Genomic DNA, 16,794 nt, shown 5'->3' on the forward strand with positions numbered 1-16,794 from the left:
AGGATTTTTATAGTTTTGAGTCTTACATTTAAATCTTTAATCCATCTTGAGTTAATTTAGTTAATTTTCATATATGTAGAAGGTATGGATAGAGTTTCAGTTTTCTGCATATGGCTAGCGAGTTAGCTCAACATCATTTATTTAATAGGGAGTCTTTCCCCCATTGCTTGCTTTTAATTGGCTTTGTTGAAGATGAGATGGTTATAGGTGTGTTTTCTGAGTTCTTTATTGGTCTATGTTGTTTTTTTTTTTTTGAAAGTGTCTCACTCTTTACCAAGGCTGGAGTGTAGTGGCATGATCACAGCTCACTGAAGCCTCAGCCTTCAGGGGTAAAGCTATATTCCCTCCTTAGCCTTTTGAGTAGCTGGAACTACAGATACGTGTCACAACGCCCAACTAATATTTTCATTTTTCATAGAGACAGGGTCTAACTTTACTGCCCAGGCTGGTCTCGAAATACTGTGCTCAAGAGACCTCCTGCCTCAGCCTCCCAAAGTGCTAGGATTACAGGCTTCAGCTGCCAGGACTTTACCCATGCTGTTTTGGTTACTGTAGCTTTGTAGTACAGTTTGAAGTCAGGTAATGCAATGCCTCTGACTTTATTTTTTTTGCTTAGGATTGCCTTGGCTATTTGGGCTCCTTTTGGTTCCATAGGAATTTCAGAATAGTTTTCTCTAATTCTGTGAAAAATAACATTGGTAGTTTGATAGGAACAGCATTGAATACGTAAATTGCTTTGGGCAGTATGGTCATTTTTATGATAGTGAGTCTTCCAACCCATGAGCATGGAAGGTTTTTACACTTATTTGTGTTGTCTTGAATTTCTTTCAGCAGTATTTTGTAGCACTCTTTGTAGCGATCTTTCACACCTCCATGGTTATCCATATTCCTAGGTATTTCAACTTTTTATGGCTATTTGGAATGACATCATGTTCTTGATTTGATGCTCATCTTGAACGTTTTTGGTGTATAGAAATACTACTGATTTTTGTCCACGTGGGATATTTTATTTGCCCTACAATTTTATCTTTGATGTTTTAATGATTAAATTATGGGCCAAGAGAAACAGTATTTGGAGGAGAAATTTCTATCCTTTCTGCATTTATACCTCACCATATTTTCCTTTCAGCTTTTATCGTTTTGCGCTGTATCATTATTATTATTTTAATTTATCTAGAAATAAATACCCACTGCTAAAATATTATATATGTCAGAATTACAGATGTTGCTAACCTTTTAACCCAGCTCTTCTACTTCCAGGGATTTCTCTAATGTGTATTTTGAAACATGTACTGGATAACTTGATTTATTACAAGGCAAACTGTTTCACCTTTAAAATCACAAAAATTTTGCAACAAAATTCATGTCCATCTGTAGGGTATTAGTTGAATAAATTATGATATACTTATATCTAAAGCTAGAAAAAAAGAATTAGCAAACCAGATTCTGGTATGGGACATATTCTAAGACACTGATAAGCACAAACATCAGAGAACAGAAGAATATGTATAATATGTATTAAATATGAATATATGGCATAAAAAGTCTCTGGAAAAATACACAAAAAAACTTCCAACATTTGTAATTTCCAAAAAAGAGAGGCAGGGATATTAAAAGTACTTTTTAAAAATACAATTTAGCTCTAATTCAGCATTCTGAATTTCCAACAATGTAAATTGATTGTCTATCCCTAAAGAGTGAAATTTTTAATTAAAAAGGGAAGTTTCCAGTTAAGATGGCAGATTGAACATGTGAATTTACCTTTGCTCCATCTCCAAATCCCCATGACGCAACAGTGTATGAGTGTCCCATTGCTGCCATGATAAGTGATCATGTACTCAGCAACTTACAACAACACAAGACCATTATCTCATAGTCTTCTGCAAGGAGTCCAGCACAGGTCTCACCACACTAACACTGAGGAGTTGGCAGTACTAGATTCCTGTGTGGAGGCTCTAGGGGAGAACTCTTGCTTTGCTTTTTCTAGTTTTTAGAGGCTGCCTCCAGTCCCTGGCTCCTGGCTCCCTTCCCCTATCTGCAAAGCCAGCAACATTGCATCTCTCTAACACTCCGACCTCACATCTTCCCCTAACTACAGACTGAAAAGTTTCTCCACTTTCAAAAAATCATGGGATTAGTTAGGGCCAATTTGAATAATCCACAATAATCTCCCATCACAAGGTCGTTAACTTAATTAAATTTACAAAGTCCCTTTGCCATGTAACATATTTACAGGGTCTGGGGATTAGGACATGGACATCTTTGGTGGGAGGACATTATCCTGTCTACCTTGGACAATTACTTTTTGTTTGTTTCTTTTTAACAAAACAAACACACAAGAATGGGGACATCTGGTAAAGGAATTTTGAAAGCTAGAGTACACATGGAAGTGAGGGAAAGGGGGGCTGGATTCTATACTTGCAGTGGAGAACATTGGGAACTAAGTCTATTTCTGTTTCAAAATCCTCAAGTGTCTGAATAATGTTGTGCTGGTTACTTTGGAAGTAGCATAAAAATACAGCATAAAAGAACTTCAAATAAAGAGGATTATGTATTTGAAACTCTAAGCAGCATATACATTTCCCAGTCTCCTCCATATTTCCCTTTTTGTAGCATTCTGTTCATTTTTATTTTCATATGTATTTTAGAATTATTTTTCCCTATTTCTGTAAAGAATGCCGTTGGGATTTTGATAGACGTTGCATTAAATATGTAGATCAGTGGGGGCAGTATGAACATTTTAACAATATTAATTCTTCCCATCTATGAGAAAGGGATGTCCTTCCATTTAGCTGTATCTTCTTTAATTTTCTTCATAATTTTTTCATATTGTACAAGTCATTTACCTCTATTTTTATGGACTGGAATAAGTTTCATTTTAAAAATTCAATACATAAAGGCCTACCTACAAATATGTTTTATATAAACTACTCCAATTATTTATTTTCACCAACCTATTGATTTCTCTACCAATGTTGAACCTAAATCTTCACTGTTTTAGTTTGAATTTACCACATTTAGTCTCTCAGAATTCAACAAACCATTAGTTCTTTTGCCTCTTACTGGTGTAAGAGATTGATATGCTTGCAAATACCTTGTCTCAACCTTCATTTATTATTACAAATATTCCACATTTTCCCCCATATCATCTTTATCTCATGCCTTTCAGTTGTCTAGGTTACCATACTATTATATTATGCATTCTCTATTAGCTAACCTTCAAGTGTCAATAAGAGTCTAGTATTAAAGAGAAATCTTTTCATGTTTGCCATGGAGTTGCATGAATAACAAAATACAGTCTCTTACTGCAACCTAACTCTATATTTATCACTGTGGCTTTTTTGGTTTTATAGAATTTTTTATTTCTCCAGGTAAAATACTAAAGTAAACTCCTAGTTCCAGTCCATAAAATCTAAAGGTGAAAGACTTGTACAATGAAAAATTTTTCAAAAATTGATGAAGAAAATTAAGAAGATACAGCTAAATGGAAAGATATCCCTTTATATGGATTGGTTGGAAGAATTAAAATGTTCCCACTACCTCCAGTGATCTACATATTTAATGCAATGTCTATTAAAATCCCAAGGACATTCTTTACAGAAATAGAGAAAAACAATTGTAAAATTCATATGGAACTACAAAAGATCCTGAATAGCCAAGGCAACCTTGAACAAGAAGAAAGCTGGATGCATCACACTTCCTGACTTCAAAATATATTGCAAAACCACAGTAATCAAAATAGTATGGTACTGGTATAAAAACAGATATATAAAACAATGGAACAGCATAGACAGCCCAGTAATAAATCTACACATCTATGACCAACAGTTCTTCAACAAGGGTGCCAAGAATACACAATGAAGAAAGGATTAAAAAAAAAAAACAGTTTTGGGAAAACTGTATATCCAACTGCAGCCACATGCAGAAGAATGAAATTGGACCCTTATTTTACACCAAGCACAAAAATCAACTCAAAATAGTTTAAAGACTTAAACATACAATATGAAACTGAAAACTATTAGAATAAAACATAGGGGAAAATCTTGACATTGGTTTTGGAGATGTTTTTTAGTTATGACATCAAAAGAACAGAGCAAACTTGGACAAGTGTAATTGCATGAAACTACAAAGCCTCTGCATAGTGAAGAAAACAATTAACAGAGTAAAAAGGCAACCTACAAATTGGGAGAAAATACTTGCCAATCTTTTATGTGATAAGAAGTTAACATATAAAATATGTAAAGAACTTATATAACGGAATAGCAAAAAACCCTCAAATAACTCAATTATAAATGGACAAAAGGCCTAAATAGACCTTTATCAAAGGAAGACATACAAATGGCTAACAGGTTTATGAAAAAGTGTTTAACATTACTAATAATCTGGAAAATCCAAATCAAATTAAGATGAGATACCACCTCACACCTGTTAAAATGGCTGTTATCAAAAAGACAATAAATATTGGCAAGGATGTAGAAAATAGGGAACTCTTTTACACTTTCAAGAAAAGTAAACTAGTATAGCCAAAAGGTTTCCTCAAAAAATAAAAATGAAAATCAAACTGGCTTATGAACCAGCAATTACACTTCTAAGTATATGTCCAAAGGAAATGAAATCAGTATCTCAAAGAAGTGTCTGTACTCTCATGTTCAATGGAGCATTGTTCACAATAGCCAAGATATGGAAACAAACTAAACGCCCAGTACAGAAGAATAAATACAGAAAATATGCTACATATACACAATGGAACATCGTTCAGCCTTAAAACACAAGGAAATCCTCAATGCCATCTGAGACAACATGGATGAACCTGGAGGACATTATGCTAAGGGGAAATAAGCTAGACACAGAAAGAAAAATACTTCATGACATCATTTATATGTAGACTTTAAAGTAGTCAAATTCATAGAAATAGAGAGTAGAACGGTCTTTCCAGGGGCCAGGGAACAGGGAAAATGGGGAGATGGTCAAGCAATACACAGTTTCAGTTATGCGAGATGAAAATTCCCTATAAACCCACTGCACAGCAATGTGAATATTGTTAACAAAACTGAACTGTGTGTTTGAATTTTACTAAGAAAGTAGATCTTAATTGATTTCACCAAAGAAAAAAAAAATAAAATGGTAACTATATGAGGTGATGAATACATTAAATTATCTTGATTGCTGTCATTATTTCACAATGTATATGTATATCAAAACATTAAGTCATATATACATATTATTATATGTTATATATATAATTTTTGTCAATTATACTTCAACATAGATGAAAACAAATATGACAAGCCTTGAAAATGAATAACATAAATTAAAAGAGAATCAAAATTAGAAGTGGAAAGAATATGTGGGGAGGAAATTGTAAGACCAGCAATGGAATTTTCTTATTTAATAAATATTTATTTTCTATTACGTACAGCATTTTTAGAAAGTACTATAGAAAGGTTAAATGAAGCATATGCATTGTAGAAATGTCATTTTAAAAACAATTCATATGTGCAAGTTACAAAGAAGTAAAATTTATGTGTAGGTGAAACTGATAACTTCACAGAATAAGTTCTGTGAGATTTTTTCCTAGAGATGTTTCACACTTTGTAGCAAGAGTGAGTCATTGTTTGGAAGAGAGAACCTCAAAGGCACTGGTCTCCCTGCTAATGTTCTTGCATTCTTACAGTTTTTTACCCTCAGAGCAGCAAAGGAACACCTTTAAACCTAAAACATCAGATCCCTGCCCTACTTAAAGCCTTCTAATAACTTATCTATACACTGAGAATCAAACAAGTAAAACTAGTGCATGTTTTACAAAGTCCTACGAAGGTCAGTATGAACTAGTACCTGCCTATCTCTCCAGCATCACTTCCTGCCACTGACTCCATGCTTTGGCTCACAGGGGAATAAGCCAAGCTCATGGCCTCAGGGTCTTTGCACTTGCTCTTTCCACCTTGAATGCTCTCCCTCTGTATTTCCCCATGGCTTTCTCCCTCACAGCATTTAAGTCTCTGCTAAATTGCCTTTGCTTTGAGAAACTTTCTGTGCACACTCTATCTGAATAACTCTCTTCCTAAGCCCCAACCACCTCATTCTTCTCTCTAGCACTACCTGATTAATCTTGTGAGCACAGCTTGCTAGTAGGTAGGGAAGGGTGAATATGTTATCCTGAGAACCGAAAGTGGCAAATGCTTACTTTTGCAGATGTGCCTGTGTGCATGCTAAGAGCTTGAAGCAAGCTTTATGGATTACAAAGTCATGTAATTAAGATAGTTTGCTGATGAGAAAACTAAGGTTAAGAAAGAATAAGTAAATTGAGAAAGTAACACACTTATCAATCGGTGCAGCCTGAATTTATATGCAGGTTTTTATGCCTCCAGAGCTTTAAATGTGTTTCCTTCCCTTCCAAAAATGAGTTGATGCATTTTAGAGTTTTTTCTATTAGTTACTACAAATGGAAACTAGATAAACCAAATGGGGGGTGGAAATCTGTGCTATTTAATAAACAAATGCTTAACCTTGAGTAAATTTTGACATATATATTCACCCATGAAGCCATCACCACAATAGAGATAGTGAACATATCATCACACCCCAAAATTTCCTCAGGCCCTTTGGAATATGTTTCTGTCAGACCTCCATGACCCTGTCCCTCTCAGTCAAATATTGCTCTGCTGATCACTTTAGATTGTTTGCATTTTCTAGAGTTTTATATAAATGAAAATATACAGTATGTGTTCTGTTTATGGCTGCCTTCATTCAGCACAATTACATTCACCTATGTTATAATGGGTACCAATATTTCATTTTTCTTTACGGAATATGTTACTGAAACACCAGGGGTTTGGTCTAGGTCCTGCTGCTCACTGCACAGAAAGCCAATCACTGAGACAGTGAGTATTGCCAGGCAAGAAGGCTTTAATCAGGTGCTGCGGCCCAGGAGTTGGGAAATCAGTCTCAAATCAACTGCCTGAGTGACTAAAATTAAGGCTTTATATAGCAGAGAAGAAATGTAACCATGGGTGGAAGAACAGGAGTTAGGGAGGAGCAAGGAAGAGGAGTCAGTCAACAGGAAGCAGGTAGTGGGTTAGGCAATCATGACAAAAGAGTGGTTTCACCTCCCATTGCCCAGATGCTGTGATTTGGTAAGTTTCAATTTGTTGCTACTATCTGGAAGGCCCGATGGTTGGATGAGAAAGGAACTCAGAGAAAACAAATGTAACTTACTCATGTTTCAAGACTGGGAGGGTCAATTTCTATGTCTATTCAAAACAACCATACACATCAGTTCTATGGGCCAATTGGCCTGGTTTCAAATACTCATTGCATGGATATATACAATCTTTTAAAAATCCTTTCACCTGTTGGTGGACATTGGATTGTTTCTACTTTTTGGCTATCATCCATAAATTCATTAAAAGAATTTTCATGGATATATTCTCTAAGGTAAACGCCTAGGAGTGAAATGGCTAGACCATACGTAAGTATATGTTAATGGTCAAACTGATTTAAAAAGTGTTTGTAGCATTTTCACTATAGTCACAGTGCACAAATTTCCTGTTTTTCCTTATTGTTGCCAATATTTGGTATGGTTGATATTTTTAAATGTTGGCCATTCTAGCTATGTAGCTAAATCTCATTGCTTTAATTTTTGCTTCCCTCATGACAAATGATACTCAGCTTCCCTGTGCTTATTTACAGAAACCCCTGTATTTTCTTTGGCCAAGTATCTGTTGAAATCTTTAGCCCATTTATTTGAATTGATTGTCTTCTTACTATTTAATTTCTTATTATTATACAACAAATTTCTTCTTACTACATAATAATTTCTTATTATTAAATTTTGACATTTGTTATATGATTTACATACTATGAATGTAAGTTGTTTATCAGATATATACTTTGCAATATATTCTCCTAGTCCATGGCTTGTCTCTTCATTTGGTTAATATTATCTTTCAAAGACAGAAGTTTTAAATTTTGATTAGGTCTAACATATCAATTGTATAAGCTATATTTAAATATGACATCAGTTGATATATTGTGAGTTAATTTTTGTATATTGTTTAAAATATGCATCCAATTTCTTTCTCTTTTCTTTCCTTACTTCCCCTTCTTCTCCCTCTCTCCTCCCCTACTTCTCTTTTTTATACATATGGATATCTAATTATTCCAGGAACACTTTTTAAAAAAACTATCATTCTTCAATTGAATTGCCTTTGCACCTTTATCAAAAGTCAATTGGGTCAATATTTTGACCCTCTATTGAATTACATTTATTTTTCTATTTTCACAATATTACATTACCTTGATTACGCTAGCTTTATAACAAAATCTTATAACCAGGTAGTGCTAGCCCTACAACTTTGTTCTCTTTTTCTTAAATTGTTTTGGCTATTCTAGGTTCTTTGCATTTCTATGTGAATTGTAAAATCTGGTCATCAGTTTCTACAATATTTATTGCTAGGATTTTGAAGCTACAAATCAATTTGTGGAAAATTGCACCTTAACACAGCTGTCAAACTTTCATAGACACCCTTAATCAGGTTGAAGAAGTGGTCTAATATTTCCAGTTTGATGAGAATTTTTGTTAGGAATCAATGTTGAATCTTGTCAAGTGCTTTTTCTGCATCTATTAAGATGATCATATGACTTCAGTTTTTAGTTTCTTAATATGATAAATTATTTGGTTTTCAAATGTTAATCCAACCTTGCATTCCTGAGATAAACTTAGTCATGATGGCGTACTCTTTTTATATTACACTGTTGGATTTGATTTGCTAAATCTTATTTAGAATTTTTGTATAAAAGTTTATAAATAATGTTGGCTATAGATTTCTTTCTCATCTGTCTATTTTTGTGTTGGAGTAATGCTTGCTGCATTGAATGAGTTAGAAGTATTCCCTCCACTTCACTGTTTTAAAAATGTTGTCTGGAATTTGTATGATGTCTTACTTAAATATTTGATATATTCCTTCTTATTGCTGAATACTCTTTCTTTGTGTGTATATGCAACATTAAAATAATCCATCACCTGTTGATGGGTAATAAAGCCAGAAGCTTGGATATTTGTGTTTTTGATTTTTTATCCTCCTGTGGAAATTTTTAAACAACATATTTACTTTCTTGAATAGTTTCTAATTGAGTTAGCCAAAGGTTTATCAATTTCATTCATTTTTTGCAAAGGGTCAACTTTTGGTTCAATTGATTTTCTTTATGGTTTCCATTTCACTGATTTTTAAAATGTTTTATTTTTACAGCTTACTTTTGATGAAATTTTCTCATAGTATTTATGCAATTTACAGGAGATTTCTTTAAAACCTCATATTATGTCTTAACCCATTTACCATTTATAATTAACTTCATTTTTATTTTAATTTTTTCATGTGTATATTTGTAGATCCATATTCTATCTAATATTGTTTTCCATCTTCCTGAACAACTTCTTTTTAATTTTCTCTTAATGTGAATCTGCTGGTGATTAATTCTTTCAACTTTTATTATGTCTGAAAAATATTTTATTTAGCCTTTATTTTTGAGAAATACTTTCGCTGTGTATTATAGAATTGAAGGCTGACATACTTTTACTTTTTATAAAACTACTTACTGAGGTATGATTGACTTACAAGAAGCTGAATATATTTAATATTCACTATGACATAAAATTTTTAGGACTTATATTGTATAAACAAAACTTTGTACTTTTTGACTAATACTTCCCTGTTTCACCATTCAGTCCCCTGGCAAACACCATTCTGCTCTCTGCTTCTAGGAGTTTGACCACTTCAGAGTCATCATATAAGTGAGATCATGTATCATGTAGTATTTACCCTTCTGTGTCTAGCTTATTTCCCTTAGCATAATGTCATACAGGTTTATTTTTGCCAAAGAAAATGACAGAATTTTCTTTTTAAAAGGCTGAATCATATTTTACTTTATATATATATATATTTATTTCATATATATCATATATATTTATATATAAATATATTTATTTATATATATATTTCACATTTTTATTATCCATTTATCTGTCAATGGATATTTAGGTTGCTTCTAAGTCTTGGCCATTGTGAATAAAGCTGCAATAAAGGTGAGAATGCAGCTATCTCTTTATGATCCTGATTTTATTTCCTTTGGATATATACCCAAGAGTGGGATTGCTGAATCACGTGGTCATTCTACTTTTAATTTTATTAGGAACCTCCATATTGTTTTTCATAGTGGTGGCACCAATTTACACTACCACCAAGTATGTAAGGGTTTCCTTTTCTTCAGATTCTTGCCAATATTTGTTGTCTTTGTTGTTTTGTTTTTGATAATAGCCATCCCAACAGGGCGAGGTAATATCTCATTGTGATTTTGATTTGCATTTTCCTGATGATTATTGGGGTTGAACACCTTTTTATATACATGTTCATTTTTATGTCTTCTTTTGAAAAATGTCTACTCACTTTCTTGTCAATTTTTTAACAAGTTACTTAGTTTTTGTTATTGACTTATAGAAGTTATTTATATATTTTGAATATTAACCTTTTATCAGATATATAATTTGTCTAATAATTCCCAAAGATATTTAGAGATTCAATGCAATCATTTTCAAAATCCCATTATCAAAATGGCATTTCTTACAAAAATAGGAAAAAAAAATCCAAAAATTCACATAGATCCACAGAAGACCCCAATAGCCAAACCAATCTTGAGCAAGAAAAACAAAGCTAGAGGCATTGAGAGGTGAAAACGTGCTAGCAGCCCTCGCTCGCTGTGGGCACCACCTCGGCCTCAGCATCTGCTCTGGCCGTGCTCAAGGAGCCCTTCAGCCCGCTGCTGTGCTGTGGGGGCACCACTCTGGGGCTGGCCAAGGCTGCCTGAGCGGGCTCCCTCTGCTCGCGGGGAGGTGTGGAGGGGGAGGCATGGGCGGGAGCCAGGGTTGCATGTGGTGCTCCTGGGCTGGTGCCTGCTGGGCTTGATCTGGGGACAAACTCCTTCTGGGCTGCCGGGGATAGGTGCCGCAAAGTCCCTTGGAGAGTGCCATTGGGAGGTGAAGCCAGCTGGGCTTCTGGGTCGGGTGGGGACTTGGTGAACTTTTGGGATTGTAAACACACCAATCAGCACTCTGTCTAGCTCAAGGTTTGTAAATGCACCAATCAGCACTCTGTGTCTAGCTCACGGTTTGTAAATGCACCAATCAGTGCTCTGTGTCTAGCTAATCTATTGGGGACTTGGAGAACTTTGGTGTCTAGCTAAAGGATTATAAATGCACCAATCAGCACTCTGTGTCTAGCTCAAGGTTCATAAATGCACCAATTAGCACCCTGCCAAAACGGACCAATCGGCTCTCTGTAAAACAGACCAATCAGCCCTCTGTAAAATGGACCAATCAGTGGGATGTGGATGGGGCCAGATAAGGGAATAAAAGCAGGCCACCCAAGCCAGGAGCACAACCTGGTTGGGTCCCCTTCCATGTTGTGGAAGATTTGTTCTTTCCTTCTTCGCAATAAATCTTGCAACTGCTGCTGCTGCTCACTGTTTGGGTCCCTGTGGCTTTTATGAGCTGTAACACTCTCAGCGAAGGTCTGCAGCTTCACTCCTGAAGCCAGCGAGACCACAAACCCACCGGGAGGGACGAACAACTCCGGATGGAAGGAACAAAAACCTCCAGACGCGCCGCCTTTAAGAGCTGTAACACCGTGAAGGTCTGCAGCTTCACTCCTGAAGCCAGCGAGACCACAAACCCACTAGAAGGAAGAAACTCTGGACACGTCCAAACATCAGAAGGAACAGACTCTGGACACATCATCTTTAAGAACTGTAACACTCACCCCGAGGGTCCGCGGCTTCATTCTTGAAGTCAGCAAGACCAAGAACCCACGAATTCCGGACACAGCATCACACATCCTGATTTCAAAATCTATTACACAGCTACAGTAATCAAATCAGTATGGATCTGGCATAATGACAGACCTGTAAACATATAGACCAATGGAACCAAATAGCCCAGAAATAAATACACACATCTATGGTCAACTAATTTTTCGGCAAGAATGCCACGAATACACAAATGGGGAAAGAATAGTCTCTTCAATAAATAAAAGTGAGAATCTGTAACTGCTGATGGAGAATGCTTGTCCCATCTCCAGCCTGTGATGTAGTGTAAGGATGAGGGCCCCGTGACCTGGGAAGCTTGGGATTCTGTGGATGACTGAAGAAGTTTTTCATGATAGGCATTGAAAAATTCATTCACTCATTTTGTTTGTTTGTTTTTTTGAGACAGAGTCTTGCTCTGTCACCCCGGGTAGAGTGCAGTGGTGCGATCTCAGCTCACTGCAACCTCTGACTCCTGGGTTCAAACAATTATCCCTGCCTCAGCCTCCTGAGTAGCTGGGATTACAGGCACGTACCACCATGCCGGGCTAATTTTTGTTTTGTTTTTGTTTTTGTTTGTAGAGATGGGGTTTCACCATTTGGCCAGGCTGGTCTTGAACTCCTGACCACAGGTGATCTGCACACCTCGGCCTCCCAAAGTGCTGGGATTACAAGCATGTTAGAAAGATTATTTCTAACAGGCTTGTAGAGAAACGTCAGTTCATGTAAATTAGAAATTACGGGGCCACTTTGCCATTCTTCACACCTGCAATGAACAGGTGTTTATCTGCAGTTCTGACTTATCTCTTGAACTCCATTTGCATGTTATAGTGGGATGTAGCTGATGCCCTGTCCAGATCTTCTTCAGGCCACTACATCCATATATGCATTCATATTCCAGTGGCTGTGAGTGTTGGCTGTTGGTTGACAGAGGAGTTGCATCCTCCTGGAGGAAACTGAACTCAGCTGATGAAAGCCACGTGGTCCTGGAGGTGAAGCATCTTCCAAATGACAGCCTGCAGTCAATGACTGATGAATATGACTTCATTGCCTCATGACAGGACCTACTCTGGGGTATAGATCTCCTTAAGCTGATAAGCAACTTTAGCAAAGTCTCAGGATACAAAATCAGTGTACAAAAATCACAAGCATTCTTATACACCAACAATAGACAAACAGAGAGCCAAATCATAAGTGAACTCACATTCACAATTGCTTCAAAGAGAATAAAATACCTACGAATCCAACTTACAAGGGATGTGAAGGACCTCTTCAAGGAGAACTACAAACCACTGCTCAAGGAAATAAAAGAGGATACAAACAAATGGAAGAACATTCCATGCTCATGGGTAGGAAGAATCAATATCGTGAAAATGGCCATACTGCCCAAGGTAATTTACAGATTCAATGCCATCCCCATCAAGCTACCAATGACTTTCTTCACAAAATTGGAAAAAACTACTTTAAAGTTCATATGGAACCAAAAAAGAGCCCGCATTGCCAAGGCAATCCTAAGCCAAAAGAACAAAGCTGGAGGCATCACACTACCTGACTTCAAACTATACTACAAGGCTACAGTAACCAAAACAGCATGGTACTGGTACCAAAACAGAGATACAGATCAATGGAACAGAACAGAGCCCTCAGAAATAACGCCGCATATCTACAACTAACTGATCTTTGACAAACCTGAGAAAAACAAGCAATGGGGAAAGGATTCCCTATTTAATAAATGGTGCTGGGAAAACTGGCTAGCCATATGTAGAAAGCTGAAACTGGATCCCTTCCTTACACCTTATACAAAAATCAATTCAAGATGGATTAAAGACTTAAACGTTAGACCTAAAACCATAAAAACCCTAGAAGACAACCTAGGCATTACCATTCAGGACATAGGCATGGGCAAGGACTTCATGTCTAAAACACCAAAAGCAATGGCAACAAAAGACAAAATTGACAAATGGGATCTAATTAAACTAAAGAGCTTCTGCCCAGCAAAAGAAACTACCATCAGAGTGAACAGGCAACCTACAAAATGGGAGAAAATTTTCGCAACCTACTCATCTGACAAAGGGCTAATATCCAGAATCTACAATGAACTCAAACAAATTTACAAGAAAAAAACAAACAACCCCATCAAAAAGTGGGCGAAGGACATGAACAGACACTTCTCAAAAGAAGACATTTATGCAGCCAAAAAACACATGAAAAAATGCTCACCATCACTGGCCATCAGAGAAATGCAAATCAAAACCACAATGAGATACCATCTCACACCAGTTAGAATGGCAATCATTAAAAAGTCAGGAAACAACAGGTGCTGGAGAGGATGTGGAGAAACAGGAACACTTTTACACTGTTGGTGGGACTGTAAACTAGTTCAACCATTGTGGAAGTCAGTGTGGTGATTCCTCAGGGATCTAGAATTAGAAATACCATTTGACCCAGCCATCCCATTACTGGGTATATACCCAAAGGACTATAAATCATGCTGCTAAAAAGACACATGCACACGTATGTTTACTGCGGCATTATTCACAATAGCAAAGACTTGGAACCAACCCAAATGTCCAACAATGATAGACTGGATTAAGAAAATGTGGCACATATACACCATGGAACACTATGCAGCCTTAAAAAATGATGAGTTCATGTCCTTTGTAGGGACACGGATGAAATTGGAAATCATCATTCTCAGTAAACTATCGCAAGAACAAAAAACCAAACACCGCATATTCTCACTCATAGGTGGGAATTGAACAATGAGATCACATGGACACAGGAAGGGTAATATCACACTCTGGGGACTGTGGTGGGGTGGGGGGAGCGGGGAGGGATAGCACTGGGAGATATACCTAATGCTAGATGACGAGTTAGTGGGTGCAGCGCACCAGCATGGCACATGTATACATATGTAACTAACCTGCACAATGTGCACATGTACCCTAAAACATAAAGTATAATAAAAAATAATAATAATAAAATAAAAAAATAAAACAAAAAGATCATGCTTCTAAGCTCCTCCTGGGATCCTGCTGAGGCTCAATGCCAGCTGAAACCATACCCTTGCTCACATACTTTCCCTTCTCTTTCCTTCTTCCCTTGCTTCCTTAGAGATTCCTCCTGCAATGGCTTCCTCAAAAAAGCATTTTCATAAGCAACCTCATGTCAGCCTCTGCTTCCACAGAAGCCAATCTGAGTTAAGCAAGTGTTTAACTTAGCATGTCCAACATAAAATTCTTGTTTTCTTCTCATCCCCTGACCCTGAACTTTCTCCTTTGCCTCCCTTTCTTATCTCATTGAAAGTAACAACACAAGTATCAAGTGAAAATAAAAGAATCTTCTCTGATTTCTTTCTTTCTAATGTATTATTAAATTCTATTGATATTACCAATATCTATCCAAATACCAACCTAGTCTAAGATACTATCATCTCTCTTCTAGACTTCAACTGGGTTCCTAACACTGATGGTGTTACACAATTTTTGCAATGAAGTCTTACCCACCTATAATCCATTTTCCATAAAGCAGCATTATCATTTTCTAAGTCACACACTGTAGTTTTAATACAATCCCAAACTAACAAGCTTGAAGAAATAAAATTATTGTTAAAATTGTAAAAATTACGGAGTCTTGTATTTAACTAATCATGGTACCTTTCCTCAATATCAATTATACCAAACACTTCCAATGCATAAAGTCGCTAAATTATTTGTCTCTGAATGGTAATAATTATTGTAAAACTCAGTTAAAATGGTGTTTCTAAGTCATTTCCAAATGACGAGTTGATGGGTGCAGCAAACCAACATGGAACATGTATACCTATGTAACAAACCTGCACGTTGTGCACATGTACACCAGAACTTAAAGTCTAATAATAAAAAATAAATAAAGTATTACAGAACATGGTCAATTATATTAAAAAGTAGATTAATTAATGTCCATATATACATTTTTTGGTGGAAATCAAACATAATGAAAACTATTTCACATAATTAATATTTTGTTTATTTTTTACTTATTAATTTATTGCAGAGATGGGAGTCTTGCTATGTTGCCCAGGCTAGTCTCAAACTCCTGGCCTCAAGTAATCCTCCCACCTCAATCCCCCAAAATGCTGGGATTTCGGGAACATGCCACTGCACTTTATTAGTGTTACTTGTCATAAAGTTAATTACTCATAATTTTATTTCTATATATATATATACACACACACACACCATACACACCATAGTAGAATAAATTAATTATATTTTCTATGAAAATTATTTTCATCTTTTTTGTTACAATAAGTATCATTTTCACATCTTATCTCAAAATGTCCTGAGAGGATACAGTGCCATGCAATTTGTTTTCCTTGCAAAAATCTGTTCATGTATCTAACAACTAAATTATTTTACAAAAAATCATTTACACTAAGATAATCACATAGTTAAATATATGAAAGTAAAATTTTCAGAAATGCACTGGCAACGTATTAATGATGTTTTGGTGGAAATGGTTCAGACAACTGAAACCTATTGATAAGATAGCTATGCCACATTTAAAGCAAAGAAACCCCAACAACAGATGAAATATAAGTCAAAGGGCAAGCTCTGTTTTTCTTCCTATTGCTTTGTGTGGGGTCATTTAATCATGGTTCTAATCACTACAATCAAAAATGTACATGACATCACAAAAAGTCTGCATTAATCCTTCCAGACACAGTATCAGATAATGTGCTTAAAAGAAAAAAAAAAAAAAGCCCTGCCAGCTACTTCCTGTGGCAAACACGCACAGTGCTCTGCTTATCAAACAACTCCTTTAACGAGAGAACACTCCTAGTTTTATTAAATCCCTTTTAGAGCATCATCTTTTTTTGGACTTTGTCTTTTGTCAGTGGCTGTCACTAGTGAGCAAATCTCCAGAAGGTGAAGAGAATGATTAGGATGAGAATCTGAC

The sequence above is a fragment of the Pan troglodytes genome, chromosome 8, assembly GCF_028858775.2.
Source record: "Pan troglodytes isolate AG18354 chromosome 8, NHGRI_mPanTro3-v2.0_pri, whole genome shotgun sequence".
Lineage (NCBI taxonomy): Eukaryota > Metazoa > Chordata > Mammalia > Primates > Hominidae > Pan > Pan troglodytes.